Source organism: Pseudorca crassidens, chromosome 1, assembly GCF_039906515.1.
Source record: "Pseudorca crassidens isolate mPseCra1 chromosome 1, mPseCra1.hap1, whole genome shotgun sequence".
NCBI classification, from domain to species: Eukaryota; Metazoa; Chordata; class Mammalia; order Artiodactyla; family Delphinidae; genus Pseudorca; species Pseudorca crassidens.
This window is the reverse complement of record NC_090296.1, coordinates 8,819,055-8,833,919: the sequence shown is the minus strand read 5'-3', so window position 1 is coordinate 8,833,919 and position 14,865 is coordinate 8,819,055. Positions and strand designations below refer to the sequence as shown.

General features: G+C 42.4%; 1 protein-coding gene across 7 annotated transcripts in view; it reads left to right on the top strand.

Moving 5' to 3' along the window:
* Positions 1 to 6,373: 6,373 nt before the first annotated feature.
* VRK1 (VRK serine/threonine kinase 1) overlaps positions 6,374 to 14,865 on the top strand; it is a 78,165-nt gene continuing 69,673 nt past the window's right edge. For 4 of the 7 annotated variants that reach the window (XM_067726271.1, XM_067726261.1, XM_067726220.1 and 1 more), the window contains exon 1: positions 6,385 to 6,508. The gene's annotated coding sequence lies outside the window, so the exon portion shown is untranslated. Of the gene's footprint in view, positions 6,509 to 6,950; positions 7,083 to 14,865 lie in introns of those variants that run through there. The other 3 variants (XM_067726230.1, XM_067726241.1, XM_067726250.1) reach the window with 2 other exon arrangements.

Here is a 14,865-nt window from a genome sequence, read left to right as displayed (position 1 = left end):
TTGGAGCAGCCCTGAAATCAAAACATAACACGAGTTGGATGGTTGCAAAGATAAAAGCAACAATTTGCTTTTGTTTTTGGAAAAGCTCTCCTTCTTTTCGTAGTTTACAACCTGGCAGCTGGTTGTGAACACGTATGTGTTTATATTTGACCTGGGTCTATGGCAAACCACTGACAATACATGATGACAGCTGCTTGTAGCTTGGCTCCTGGAGACGGAGTGACATGAGAAGTGGACCTCATGGTGTTTGGAAGGAGGAAAATAAGAGAGGTATGAACGGAAGGGGGAGGCAAAAACTTTACTGAGTGCCTACCAGGGGCCAGGAATTTCACACATGCTATCTCATTCAATCCCAACAACTGCTAGCCTTTACTGATGAGGGCAGAAGCTCAGTGAGGTTAATAATTTAACCAAGGTCACACAGCAATTAAATGGCAGAGGGAGGTTCCAGACTCAGGTCTGTCTCCTATCACATTACCACACTGCTTCCCTCTTTCTCTAAGGACGTTTGTCTTCACTTTCAAAAAGTGTGGAGTGGGAAAAAGGAGGAAGGCTCCACATCCTTGGGTGTTTGAGAGGGTCAGATCCAGTGTGCAATGTGGGGAGCGGAATGAAGGGGAGAGATGATCCAGAGAGAAGTTCTGAGGAAGCAAGCACCAGGTATCCTAGAATTTAATAAATTCTAAGACTCCATCAGTTGTAAGATGCCCCATTATTTTATGTGCTACTAATAAAGAAAAAATAAAATCACCAATTACAACTGGCATTGGTTGTAAGACATACTCTGATTTCAGAGACACTAAAATGTGAAAAAGCTTGCATGTTCGAATTGCTATGTCATTTAGCAAGGCCAGGTCCTCTCCTGTATTAGCTGAAGTTTAATGCAGGACACAATGACCGTTCTAGCTATTTTAAGTACAAAGGGATTTAATATAGGGAGTTAGGTACTTGTAAAGTCACTGAAGGGCTAGACTAGCAGGGACTAGTGAGAGCAACACAGAACTGCCTTACCTAGGAAGCCACTAGCTCTGCCACCATCAAAAGGGGGAAGAAATGAGGAGACTGCCGTTGGGACTAGAGAGGTTAGGAATTCTCGTCACTTGCACAGTCAGAGGGAACACAGACCACCACTCTCACTTCTGACACCAATTGCAGATTTAGTAGAGGGTTCCCCAAACCACCCTCAGTTTTGACAACTTGCTAGAAGAACTCACAGAACTCACTGAAAGCTGTTATACCCACGGATATATTTTATTATGGGGAAAGGATGCAGATTAAAATTGCAAGGGCAGAAGCAGAGGCCAGGAGGGTTTAGGATGTGGAGCTCCGCTGCCCATGGAGTTAGGACAGTGCTACCTTCCCAGCATCAGTCTGTGATAATACATGTGGAGTAATTGCCAACCAGTCACTTAAGCCTCAGTGTCTAGCGTTTTTACTGGGACTCCACTGCAAAAGTATGATTCATCGCCCACATGCTGATCTCAGTCTCCAGTCCCTGTGGAGTTTGACTTATACTGTGTGACCCAAAGCACCGATCATAAATTGCATTGTTGGTCCTTCCAGCACGGCCAGCGTCTACCCTGTGTCATATTGTTGGAAACAAAGACACTCCTATCTGACATTCCAAGGTCTTGGAGATCACCTTGCTGAGAACGAAGACCAGAGCCCTTCTTGGGCAAGGTTAAATTCTTTACTACACAAACTCACAACTGTACGTGCCACCCAGGGATCAGGAAGCTCCTGCTGCCACCAACACAACTGCTTTCTGACACTGATGGCATTAGACAAATGGCACTGGAACACTGCTGCAGAAAAATCCCAAGCCTTCATTACTGTGTTGACACCTCACTTTGCCTCCAAATCTTCCTTGAGGAATCTCACTGGTGGAACCTAATTTGCATCCAGAGTCCTAAGCATTAGGGTGCCTGGCAAATGCAGGTTTTAGCTTTGTAGCCTCTGCAGCAGGAAATGACAATAGAAGGCAGTAGAAATGTGTGTGAGTGTCAGTAGACCGTATCTGCCACTCCTCTCGACAAGTGGGCAGAAAGCAACCCATCCGCTGGCAGCTCACATCCTCCTCAGCTCAGGGAGTTTCACCAGTACACTGTGAAACATTTCAGTCATTCTTGGAGGCTCGCACATTAAATTTTTCTGTACCATTAATCTCTCAAATCTTGGGGAAGACAAATAACGATGGCATCCTGAAAACATGCTCAGGAGATATAAACACATGAAATGAATGGTTGGTGCACTGCATGGAGAGTGGTTAAGTGTTTGGTCTTCTGAATTAGCCTAAACCTTGACTTAAAGCCCAAATGTATCACTTAGTAGCTATGTGACTTGGATCAGTTACTTACCTTCTCTGAGCTTCAATTTCCTTATCTCTGTAGTCAGGAGAGGGATAATATCAAATGCCAAGGGTTATTGTGAAGATTTCTTGAAATGTTGTTTGCAAATTATTAGTAAATTCCTGAAAAGTGCTTAAAACTTAATAAATGAAAGCTGTCATCATCACCATCATCATCATCATCATCAGGACAAAGAAAAGGACAAGCAGGAAACATTTGCCTAGGACTTTAAAACCTCTTTCATCCACTTCTGACCTCAGAACAATCTATAATCATTAATTATTGTATCATTAAATCCAAAAGAACCTATCTCTACTATTGTGGAAGTCACTAGATAAGTTCAGCAGAGTAACTAGGTCAGTGTTACCTTGTCTATGAGGCCTGGCAGAACAATTTGTTCTGCTTCCTGCATTCTCACTGCACGGAGTCTAAGTGCTACCATATTATCTCATTACATTTTCCAAGAGTCAGCAGCTGTGATTGATATCAGGATGGGTTTGGAGTCAGCCAGCTCCATCGGCCACCACTAGCAGTACGACCTTGAGCAAATCATTTCACTTCTCTGGGATTTTATATCCTCATCTGGACACTGGGGATTATATTACCCACCTCTCAGGGTTACATGAAATGGTTTTCCCAACACATAATAAATAAATGCTCATAAAAATCATAGTTACTAGAATTTGTGAACACGTCTGGCTCTCCCACTGGATTATGAATCCGTTAAGGACACTGTGACTGGCACATAATAAGTGCTCAAAAGCCCTTGCTAAAATGGAAATAGGGGCTCTGGGCCCCTGGAATGAGATGAGACATCAAAAGGGAATGGATGAGTAGGAACCAGGATCAGTGTACTCGGAAGACTTCTGAACATATTCTGTTCCTCATTCCTCTCTCTCTCCCCTCCTCCCAAGAGGTAATAATTCCTTGGGTTGTTGTTACGATGCGTACACTGAGCAACGACACCCTAGCAGCTTTGTTCCAGGAGGATCAAAGCCCTTCTCGGACACGACCTCATCTACCTCCCCCATCAGCCTTGGGAGGCGCAGAACTTGTTGGTCCAGGATGACTGCGCCCATTCTACAGATGAAAAGGACAAGGACTCATGAACTGACTCACTGGTAGATCCAGCGTCTGCTGAAGACTGCCTGGGCAGTGTCGCTTCCTAGTGACTATCGTGCTTGTTTGAATTTCCCAGACTGAGTTTCTGCCATGGTCTAGCTACTACCAACCTCCTCTCCCTTTTCCAAAGTGCCCTGCATTACGGTTCCCATTCTGTGCCTTTATACTCGGGTTGGAGAGTTCCTGGAAGTAAAAGAGGACACTCCGGGGCCTATGTGGCAGATCAATACAGATCCCACGCATAGATCCTCAGCTGGTCTGCCCTTGATGGGCAGCAGGAACAATATTTATTAATTGGGCTGAACCCAGTCATGGTCCACACTGCTTTATCCATGATAGTCCTTTGTCACAGAATCCCTTTACCTGACTATGCCAGAATCTTGCACAAATCTCTATCACAGTATTGACATTATTACGCTCTAAGTATCCTCACGTACTGAGGCTGTGCATAGCGAGCCAGTAAAAACAACATTTGGAAGTAGATTTGAGGGCCTGGAATCATTTAAACTTTTTGAATTTTTTTCCTGTTTAAGAACTGAGATATCGTATGTGAAAAAGCACAGTGTGTAATACATAGCAAGGCCTCTTTAAACATTCGTTAAACCAGAACCCCCAGATTTCCCAGAGGTTAGCCCAATCCCTGGCTCACAGTAAGTGCTCAGTAAACATTTGTTTGGACTGTATAGATATTTTTGAATATATGGCAGGACTATACTCGTGAATATTTCCTCCCAAGTTCAATTCTTAAATTCTAAAGCCCAGCCCCAGCAAGTCCTCACGGGTCAATCTTCTGCAGAATCCTGATGTTGATACCAAGCTATCAACTCATAAACATTCATCGAGGGCCTCCTGTGTCCCAGCGCTGTATCCCCACCTACAGCACCTCAGATACACAGTCTCTGTGACAGCAGCTTGGAATAACGTCCTGCCATGCTCTGCACTGGTAGGACATCTCAGCACGTGTGCATGGTGCCAGAGAAGTTGGCAATTGCCTTGGGACATGGTTGCATTTAAGCATCGTTTAACAGTAAGTCATCTGAGTTAGGATGAGGGAGCCATGAGTTCCAGAATCAATACATTCCATTCTCACCTTGGAAAACTCCAGACACTGTTGCTGATTTAAGTGTCTTTCAAAGCCAGCCAATTGTCAACCCAGTGTGGAGTCAGGGACATTTCTTCTGCACGTGTATGGTGAAGTTAGGGGAACATGGTCACTATGCGACAGATAAGTCTTGTTCCAAGTCTTCTTAGTGTGTGTGTGTGTGTGTGTGTGTGAAGAATATCTTTCTCTCAATGGATTCTGGCCACAGATTCTTGCTGGGGAATCCACACCTGTGAGATGTGTGAACCTTGAGACCTCTTTGCCGACAATTAATCATCAGGTGCTCACCTTGTGCATGTGTTTCCATCAGGGTCTCAACAAGAAGCAGACGACATGTTTGAAACAGGGTTTATTTGAAGAGAGTTTATTTGTAATGAGAGTATTGCCAAAGTGTGAGGGTGGGAACCACGGGAATGGGGCAGTAACCTTATCTCAGCAGCAGCTATGGTGTTATCAGTTGCAGGTCTGAGGCACGAAGGGAGGGAGCTGTCATTGCAAGCTGGAGGGGAGGGCCAGGCAGCAGTGGCCTTCAGCCGAGGGCCCCAGCCAACGGGAGGTGACCTTGCCAACAAGGATCCAGGAAAATCCTTACCTTCAGCAACTACTCTCTTCCCTTCCGCTTCTCTGTGGGGTTCTCTACTGGCCAAATCCACCAGAAGCCAGGGGCACAGGAACCTGGAAGTGGTTTGTACAGCTCAGCCTCCTGGGGTTGAGGGCAGGCTGGAGGAGCATCTGGAGCACGTGGGGGTATCTGGAGGTGCAAATGTGGGTTATCAGGCACAATACTGCACTGTCCAATGGACAGAGTTCACACAATTTTGGGGTCCACTCAAAGAAAATCATACAAAAATATCTTACCTTGGCAAATAAAAAAACCCCAAAGCTATTAACAGAAGGCTTTGGAAGAGACCTGTGCTTAAACTTCATTACTGTAGTTTCATTGTAAATCTCCCTCTGCCTATGGCTTTGGTGATTCTGACCTAGAACAGCATCCCAGCCCTCAATAAGCTTACAGTCTCGTGGGTAATGGAGGCGTGGACAACTGATTAGAATTACAAAGCAAACTGTGACATAAGAGAATTACAGATGGAATACTACAGAAGGTTAGGTAGGCATTGACATAGGCTTTGACAGACAGGTAGGATTTAGACTCATGGCTGTGAATGGACAGAATAATATTAATACTCTACGATTTATTTAGCATCTACTACATACAAAGCACTGTCTCTACGTACAAGGCACTCATTTAATCACGACAGAAACAGGAAAATGAGACTCACAGAGGTTAAGTCATTTAGGTCACAAAGCTACAGAGTGGAAGAGCTAGTATCTGATCGCGAGCTGTTTGCTTCCAGAGCCAGGCCACAGCATACTGAACCAAGCTGCTGTGGGATGAGCTTCAGGGTGTGGACCAGAAGGTGGGAAAACGCAAGCGCCTGTAGGCAGAGGGGACACTCGGCCAAAGGAGAACGTAGGACTTCTTTTACATCCAACTCTTTGTCAACACACTTATTATTATAATTTAATAAATAAAGCTACTGCGAACACTGGCAACAATTATTTCAATTCCTACAGCTTTGCCGGGTACAGCATCTGACCAGAAGGACGGACTCCGAGGCTGTAGACCACATTTCCCAGAAGCCCACGGGGGCAGAGGGACCGGGATCTCGCTTTGCCAGTAAAAGACTCCATTTCCCAGCATGCAGTGGTAGCGCCGGCCCGCGGCTCCAGGCGTTTCTGGGGAGGGGGCGGGGCCATCTCGGGCTCCGCCCCACTCCGCGCGTTCCCGCTCGCCCCGCCTCTCACGCTCGTCTGAGCCAATGGGAAGGCCGCATACTGCGGGGTGTGAAGGGGCCGGAGCAGCTGAAGAGTTGCGAGTCGGCGAAACCGGCGGGAAGTTCGTATTGAGCGGAAGGCGACGGGTCTGCAGCTCGGGGTAGGGCGGCCATGCGCCGAGCGGTCCGAGAGCGCCAGCGCCGAGAGGGCGCCGTGGAGGGGGAGGCCGGGGACTGGGCCGGCGCGGGGCGGCCGTGACCTTGGGCGGCGCAGTGGGCTGCGGACGGCGCGCCGCTGGCGTCCTCTCCCGCCGGGGCTCCCTCAGGCCCCGCTGCGGCCCTGGGCTGCCTGCACCGGCCAGGCTGGTCCCCCAGGTTCAGTTCCCGGTTCTGGACGGCATGTAGGCTGGTCATACTTGCACCGCCTCCTGGTTGCTCGGGCTGGGTCTGGGAGATGACCTCTGTAGGCCAGCCTAGACCGCCGGGCTCCCTACGCCGTCTTGGAGCTCACCCTTTTCAGAGGAAACTGAATGGAAGCAAATATGACATTTTGCAGATGCTGAAAAGCTCCCTTAAAATGAGGACAGGCGACTGTGGGCCACAGTGGTGGGATTGAGGGAGGGCATCTCAGGAGAGGTGACGTTGGTCTTGAGATCCGAGTTGGGGGAAGGAGCCCGCTCCCCGGAGGATAGCGTTCCAGGCCTTTCTAACCTGGCAGAATCCGACTGAGGCCGGGTGAGAGCTTGCACTTAACCGCAGGGTTCAAGGCGGTGGAGCTCCGTGGGGAGTTATACGAGGGATTTTCGCATCCTTCTGACGGTTGTCCTTTGTTGTCTCTCCGTAGCTGCAGGCTGGCTCCCTTTGCTGATGCAGCTGTATTCAAGGGCAGCAAATAGTTTTTCCTTCTGTCGAAATAATTTTTGGCTCCGGTCTTAAAACTCATAGGTGATTTATTTAAATTCGACGAACAGCACCAGCGTCGCTGGGTTGAGAGAGAGAGGAAGGGGAAGCAGCCACTGGGTTCCTACTGAGGCCACCCATTTTTCTAACTTGTTTTCTATCAAGTCACCCATTTTTCCCCCCGATGCTTTGTATTGACTCTTCCTTTCCCTCCCCCGTCTCGCCTTCTTGGAACAACTTGGAAATACCAGTTTTGCTCTTGGGAGGGTGGCGGTTTCAGGGAACTGTCAAAGAGTCTCATTAATTATTATTTTTTCTTTTCTTTTTTTTAAACTGCAGTTGCCCATCTGTGGAGTCTGAAATTTGCAAGAGTTTTAAAAAAATGTAGGGCAGCATTTGTTTTTAAGAGTTAAGAATAAAGGCCCCTTATTTTCCATGACATGCTGAGTGTGTTACTTCTGGGGAGAATTTAATCTACAATTTTAAAGTAGTTTCAGAGGGGGGGCAGGGGTTCTTTATATAATCATCTTATTCAAATTATGTTTGTGCTGTTCAAAATGGCCTGTAGCAATTGGAATTAAATTTCTGGGTGGGTAAGGTGATGTTGATCAGCTACCTGTGGAAGGGAATGCAACTTAAGTTGTCACTTAACGCTAGCTTCTGCCGAAGCTGCCACAGGTGCTATTCTCTGTGCATCTCATCATTGCTGATCAGATTCTGAGTTAATATGGTAACACAACTTGAATCCAATGACAGTAAACTTGTGTTAAGCATTACTGTCCGTTTAGTACTAGTATCTAGTGCAAATATCAGGTTTAGAGTGTAATGGCTTCTTAATGTTCAGCGCTGCAAAAAACGCGAGAGGATATTTGTTAAACAAATGAGAAAATGGAGGAATGTGTCAAGCACAGAACCTGGCATATAGTAAGTTAGTTAGTGCCCAGGAAATGGTTATATGGAAAGCTTATGCTAAGTTTTATTCCAGGATGCAAGTGTATATTTTAAAAATAACAGTAGTGCATTCAAAATGTTGACAGATCCTAAAATTAAATTTCTTAAATAAGCCAGCTTTTTTTTTTAAATTTGAGAACTAATGTGAAATAATAATAAATACATAAGTGAATGTCCCAGATGTCTAGGAAAGAAAAACAAGATTTTTATTTTGACAGCTATGTTTTTTTCCCCTTAAAACCATCCCTAAGAAGATATAATGTGCTATGAATAGAATTTTGATTTAAAAAATGAAACTTTGAAAGTATTTTTGATTTGATAAATAAAACTTACTGGAAATGAGGCAAAGCTTAAAAATTTACCTTATATCAAATGAAGAAGAAGGATGACTCCTGAATTTATGCAAGTGTGCAAATGTTGATATCTCCATGTATCAGGCACTGAACCTAATGGAAAGTAAATGCTGCCTCTGTGTGTGAGTGAGGCTTTCATGGAAATTGGTCTTGATGGGTTTTAAGAATGATGGGTAACTGAATAGGCCTGGAGAATATTTTTCAGACTGGTAGGACGTTTTACATGTTTGCCAAGGTTATTTTTCAGAGTAAGCAGAGGTGGACTCATTTATTCACCAGATGTCATGTGGCTACTGTATGTCAGGAATTGTGCTGGGTGCAGAGTCTCTTCTTGCTATCGTGTTTTGTCGAAGCAAGTGTTCTTTTAGATTAATAGAGGTCATTCTTTTTGACTTCGGTTGTCTAGCCACCACCACACAAGGAGTCAAATGTGTATGGCACGTTTGGAAAACTATACTCTTAGTGATAAAATGTAGAAAATATGGAATAAGGGTGTAGTATTAATTTAGAAAGGTGATAGAATCCTGACAAAGCATTTAGCTAGGTGGTGTAACCAAGATGTCTTTATACTCTAGGGCATGTTTGGCCCTTTTGATCCGAATTCCTGTGAATATGTTCGTACGTGCCATTATAAAGCTATAAAGAGGGCTGTGCCCTTTAATATCTTGTCCCCTTAGCTTCTGAATGATATTTAAGTACCTAACATTTTGAGGTGGTTGTTTGGAAATAATTTCATGCACTTGCCCAATTATTCCTGCTCCATCTCTCCCAATGTCATCTTAAATCTTTGCACTCAAACTCAAGCACATTCTGCTCTTCTTTTCTGGATGACATATGGACACTTGATGAAAGAAAAGCTCTCTAGAGAGTCTGGAGAGGTATTAAGTCTGCCCTTCCCCCCATAATTAGAATTTGATTTTTAATATTCACCAGTATATACTAATGACAAGAAACTACTTCTAGTAATATCGGTGAGTAAATTTATTAAGAATTTTAGGGACTTCCCTGGTGGCCCAGGGGTTAAGACTCCATGTTTCCAATGCAGGGGGCACAGGTTCGATCCCTGGTCAGGGAAGTTCTGCATGCTGTGCGGTGAGGCCAAAAAAAAAAAAGGGAATTTTATTAGCCACAACATTTTTGTCAGCTTGGTTTGAATTGTATTATTTATTTAGTCTTAGTGTAGGTACATGGATTTTGATGATTCTTTGCAATAACTCCTCTCTCTCCAAGGGATAGAAGCCAGTACTCTCAGATTTGAAAATTATATAGATGCTGTCCACACTGGCCAACATTTAGGATGAATATTAAATATATATACATACTAAAATGTTTATCAATAAGCCACATATATTAAGTGGGAAGATACACTAGATGGAAGTCATGTAATTAAGTTGCAAGGTTATTAATTTGAGATTTGACAACGTTCTGTCATATTGTAAGGACACATTTGTCTTGGAGCTCAATATCCAGAATTACATAGTTGGTCGTGAAAGGGACTGATGAGAACTGGAAAGTCAGTGGGCACAAGGGCAGCACCATCCCACTCTTTTCACGGCTTTGTAGTTTCTTTCTGTGCATTTATTTTGTTTTCTCTGCAGACTGGCAGACTTATTGCTGTTTACATTTGGGATAGATATGTCTGCTTCAGATCTAGCTCCTTGTTTCAGGAATCCCAGAGAGACTCCATTATCTATCTAATTGTCAATTATATCCAAAATTTTTTAAAAAGTCATGAAGTTAGGAATCTTATAGCTAAGATAACTACAGCCTTATTTCAGATTAGTTGCTTTCCTCAAATTGTCTTACCAAGTAACAGCTGAACAAACTGCCGTTGTTGATACTGTGTATAAATGGACTGTGATCATATTGTGTGTTAGAAAGTGCTGTTAGGCCTTTAGTCTTCATAGACTGCGTCAGGAACACAGAGAAACAAACTTGCTGTTTCTGTTGGCAATGTTGCTGTTGTTCCACTTCTTATTGCAGCTTATATAATACAGCAACAGAGCTGTCAACATACAGATTATATCTGATTATACATTCTTCATTAGCGGTAATAAAGAAGAAGTCTTTTTGTGGGAATCAGGAAAAAAGTTTTAAAAATCCATTTAAAAAATACTAAGGTCAGATTATAACATTTAAGAGACTTAATCTTACTTGTTTTACAGGCTTTTAGAAAGCATTGTAGAAATTGTGACTTTCAAATTTTCATTACCTCATATGTTGCTGCCCATGTGAAATGGTACAGCCACTCTGGGAATTCGTTTGGCAGTGTCTTAAAAAGTTAAATATACTTCAAACACATGACCCAGCAGTTGCACCCCTGGGCCTTTATCCTCGGAAAATAGAAACTTATGTTCATACAAAGACCTGTATGTGAATGTTCCTAGCGGCTTTGTTTATAATAGCCAAAACTCAGAGACAACCCAACGCGTCCTTCCGTCCTTCGGTGGGTAAATGGTCAAATAAAATGTGGTATAGCCATATAATGGAGCACTACTCATAACAAAAAGGAGCAAACTATTGACACAAGCAACAATTTGGATAGAGCTTAAGGGCCTAGTACTGAGTGAAAAAAGCCAACCTCAAAAGGTTGTGTGATTAGAATTCCATTATATAGTATTCTCAAAATGATAAAATTATAGAAATGGAGAAGAGATCAGTTTTGCTAAGGTGAGGGCTTGGGGTATGGTGTGACTATAGAGGGGGAGCATGAGGCAGTTTCTTTGGGGTGATTGAACAGTTGTATGTCCTGTTTATTGTGACGGTTATAAGAATCTCTATAGGTGATGAAATGTCACAGGACCATACACGTGTGTGTATGTGCACTCACACACACACACACACACACACACACAGTGTAAAAACTAAAATTTGAGTAAGTACTTTTATTACTAACACTATCAATGTCAGTTTCCTAGTTTTGATCATTGTATTATGCTCATCCTTTGTATGGCTTTGCCACATAATATTCATCCATTGAAGGTTGTGGTTTGTCTAGTTTTTGGCTATTACAAATAAAGCTGCTATGAGCACTCATGTACTGGTTTTAGTATGAATATAAGTTTTCACTTTTCTAGGATAAATACTCCAGTGCAACTGTTGGGTTGTAGGGGTAAGTGTGTATTTAAACTGCAAACTTTCCCAGAGGTGTACCATTTTACAGTCTTATCATCACTACAAGAGAGATCAATTTCTCCACATCTTTACCAGCATTTGGTGTTAGCAGTATTTTTTATGTTAGCCATTTTAATAGGTGTGTATTGGTATTCCATAATGGCTTTAATTTGCATTTTCCTAATGGCTAATGATGTTGAACATCTTTACATGTGCTTATTTGCCATTTGAAGGGTTTCAGAAAAAGCCTCCCCCAAATGTGCCGTTATGGCATGCAGATTACCTTAAGCCAAAGACAGTGGAGACCCAAGACTCAAGAGCTTTTTACCTCCACTTCAACTGCCAAATGAATTTAGATAGGGAGCCTGGCTCAGAGAGAGCTATTACCAGAGCTAACTTTTATCTGAAAGCCCTCTCTGTTTGGCATCTAATAACAAAACATCTGATCTTATTGTCTGAGTTACCTTCCTCCCCTTTGAAGTCCCAGGCCCCTGTCCCCTTCCTTAGCTCAGGATGGTATATTAGCCTCAACTGCCCAACTTACCCTTGGGTCCCATATTTTTATGGAGGTAATTAAATTTGTTTTTCTCCTGCTAATCTGTCATATGTCAATTTAATTAATATACCAGCCAAAAGAACCTAGAAGAGTAGTGGAAAAATTTTTTTTCACTCCCACACATTCATATCTTATTTGGTGATTTGTCTGTTGAAATCTTTTGCCCATTTTCTAATTTGTTTTCTTATTGTTGAGGTTAGAGTATCCTTTATATATTCTGAATACAAGTCCTTTGCCAGATATGTGATTTGCATATATATTCTCTCAGTCTGTGGCTTGTTTTTTCATTCTCTTACAGTGTCTCCTGCAGCACAAAAGTTTTTAATTTTGATGAAGTTCAACTTACCAATGTATGGATCGTTTTTGGTGTCGTGCATGTCTCAGAACGCTTTACCAAACCCTAGGTCAAGTAGATGTTCCAAGTTTTCTTCTGTTTTACAATTTTATGTCTTACATTTTGATCAATGAATTCGTTTTGGGTTAATTTTTGCAGAGGGTTTGACGTTTAGGTCTTGGTTCTTTTTTTTTTTTTTTCTTTTGTCTATGGATGTCCAACTGTGACAAACCATTTGTTGAAAAGACTACCCTTTCTCCATTGAATCATTTTTTTTAACCTTTATCAAAAATCAGCTGGCTGTACACTGTAAACTGCATACAAAATGAAGATAGGAGGAAATGAGTAAGCAAGAAGGTTGAAAATTAATACAGATTTATGAAGGTGTATGAAGGTATGGAGACTCATGCCTTAAGTCTTGAAAAAAATTTATGTATAGATTTGAGAGGAAGTGGGAACACATTTTAGAGAATAGCATGAGCAAAGTTAGGTCCTAGAGAAAATAGGTAAGAACTGGCTGTTCTGGGGAGTCATGGGAGTGAAGGGGAGGATAGTTGGTTCATGAGTCTAGAAAACTGCTGGCCAGCTTATAATCAGTTTCATTGGCCACTAGAATGTACTGTGGGTTCTTGAGCAGGAAAAATGATATGGGAGAGATGGTCTTCAAGAGAAGTTGTTTTAGGGGCACGTATAGCAGTACAGTAATAGGTTGGTAGGAAGAACAGGTTATAGCCAGGACCCTGAACTTGACTTAGTACTTTGTGTTACAGACGTCTACCACAAAGCCAAAACAGTGGTGTCACTTTATAACAATGTCCTTTGTATTTCCTAGAAGAATAATAGTAGATTTCAGACTTTTGCCACTGTCCTCAGTGATGGATACTGGGAACTCTGCTGGACTTTCAAACTCCTTCATTTTAATGCTTCTTTTAGTAAATTGTACATGTTGGCTCATTGTTGATGTGGGTGACATTTCTTATCAGACCTAAAAAGGGTCCAAGGGGTGAGCAACTGAAATGATAAAAACGTAAAGAGTTGATAAATTGGTCCAGTGAGGAAAAGTTAATGGAATCACTTTTATTTATCATGGCTAAGAGGAGACTTAGGGGTTATTTAATCAGTATGTCCTGATACTTGTATATGAAGAACCACATGGAGAATGATGATGACCAGCTGTTCTTCAAAATCACCGAGGACTGAACAAGGACACACAGCTCAAACTGCAGCATTAGAGTTTTAGTCTGAGGGAAGAATTTCCAAGCAATAAGAATGTTAGATACTTCATGCCAGTGATCCAAAGGATCTTTAGAGATAGAATAGGAACCTCTTCTATCTCTAAACCTATTCCATCCCCCTTATAGTTAGGGGGATGTGATACGTGACAGCCCCCGAGTCCTAATTTATTAATTTGTGACCCAAAATACTCAGTTTCTGTTTTAACATCCACTTCCTGTTCTTGATTCTTTCCCCGAAGAAATTATATTTCTTTTTCTGTTCACCTTTGGGAAACTCATTTGGTTTCTGCCTTCTTTTGTGCATTTAAAAGATTATCTTGGATGTGGATTAAACTTCTGTCATTTAAAAAATAGCCACTTAACAAATAGAACTTATTTAACGTCAAACTGCTAAATATCCATATGCATTTCTACTTTTTAATTAGAACATGGGAAGCCATATCATTCCATTTTTATAAAACATCGATGATGACTTGTTGAGCAAAGGATTTTACTGCATAAGAGATTACCGTGACGTGTATTAATGAAAGGTTGGCAATGTGAAAAGCTTTAGTGCAATCACTTATTTGCCTTCAAAGCACTTTTTCTGTTTGATTTAATTTCCTTAGTCTGACTCTTTTCCACAAGTCTGGATCTTTTTTCCACTGAAATGTTCAGATTGACCAAGACTGTTTTACTTGTGATTGCAACCCTTCAGTATTAAAGCGGAGTTTTTTGTTTTTTGTTTTTTTTTCCCCTGCAGAAGAGCAAGCTCTTACAGTGCTATGCAAGCTGCCCATTTAAAACTATCATTGCTTGGCACCTATGCCCTAGTGACAGTTTGACCAACATGTGAGCAGGCACACTGCCATCCTGACAGATGGGCTTGCGTAGAGGCAGCCAAGAAACCATGTATCTGCATCTAGTGTATTTGTTAAGGGCAGGATTCCCAGTCGGGGATGTTCAAACGTCTGTCCATCCTGAGCTTTCACGCCTATGGATAAAGGGATGTCATCATTAATCTCAGCTTCTGACTGAGATTCCATGGGTATATAAGAGCTTCTTGGCTCTTACAAAAGTAGGCAGTTGGGGACAG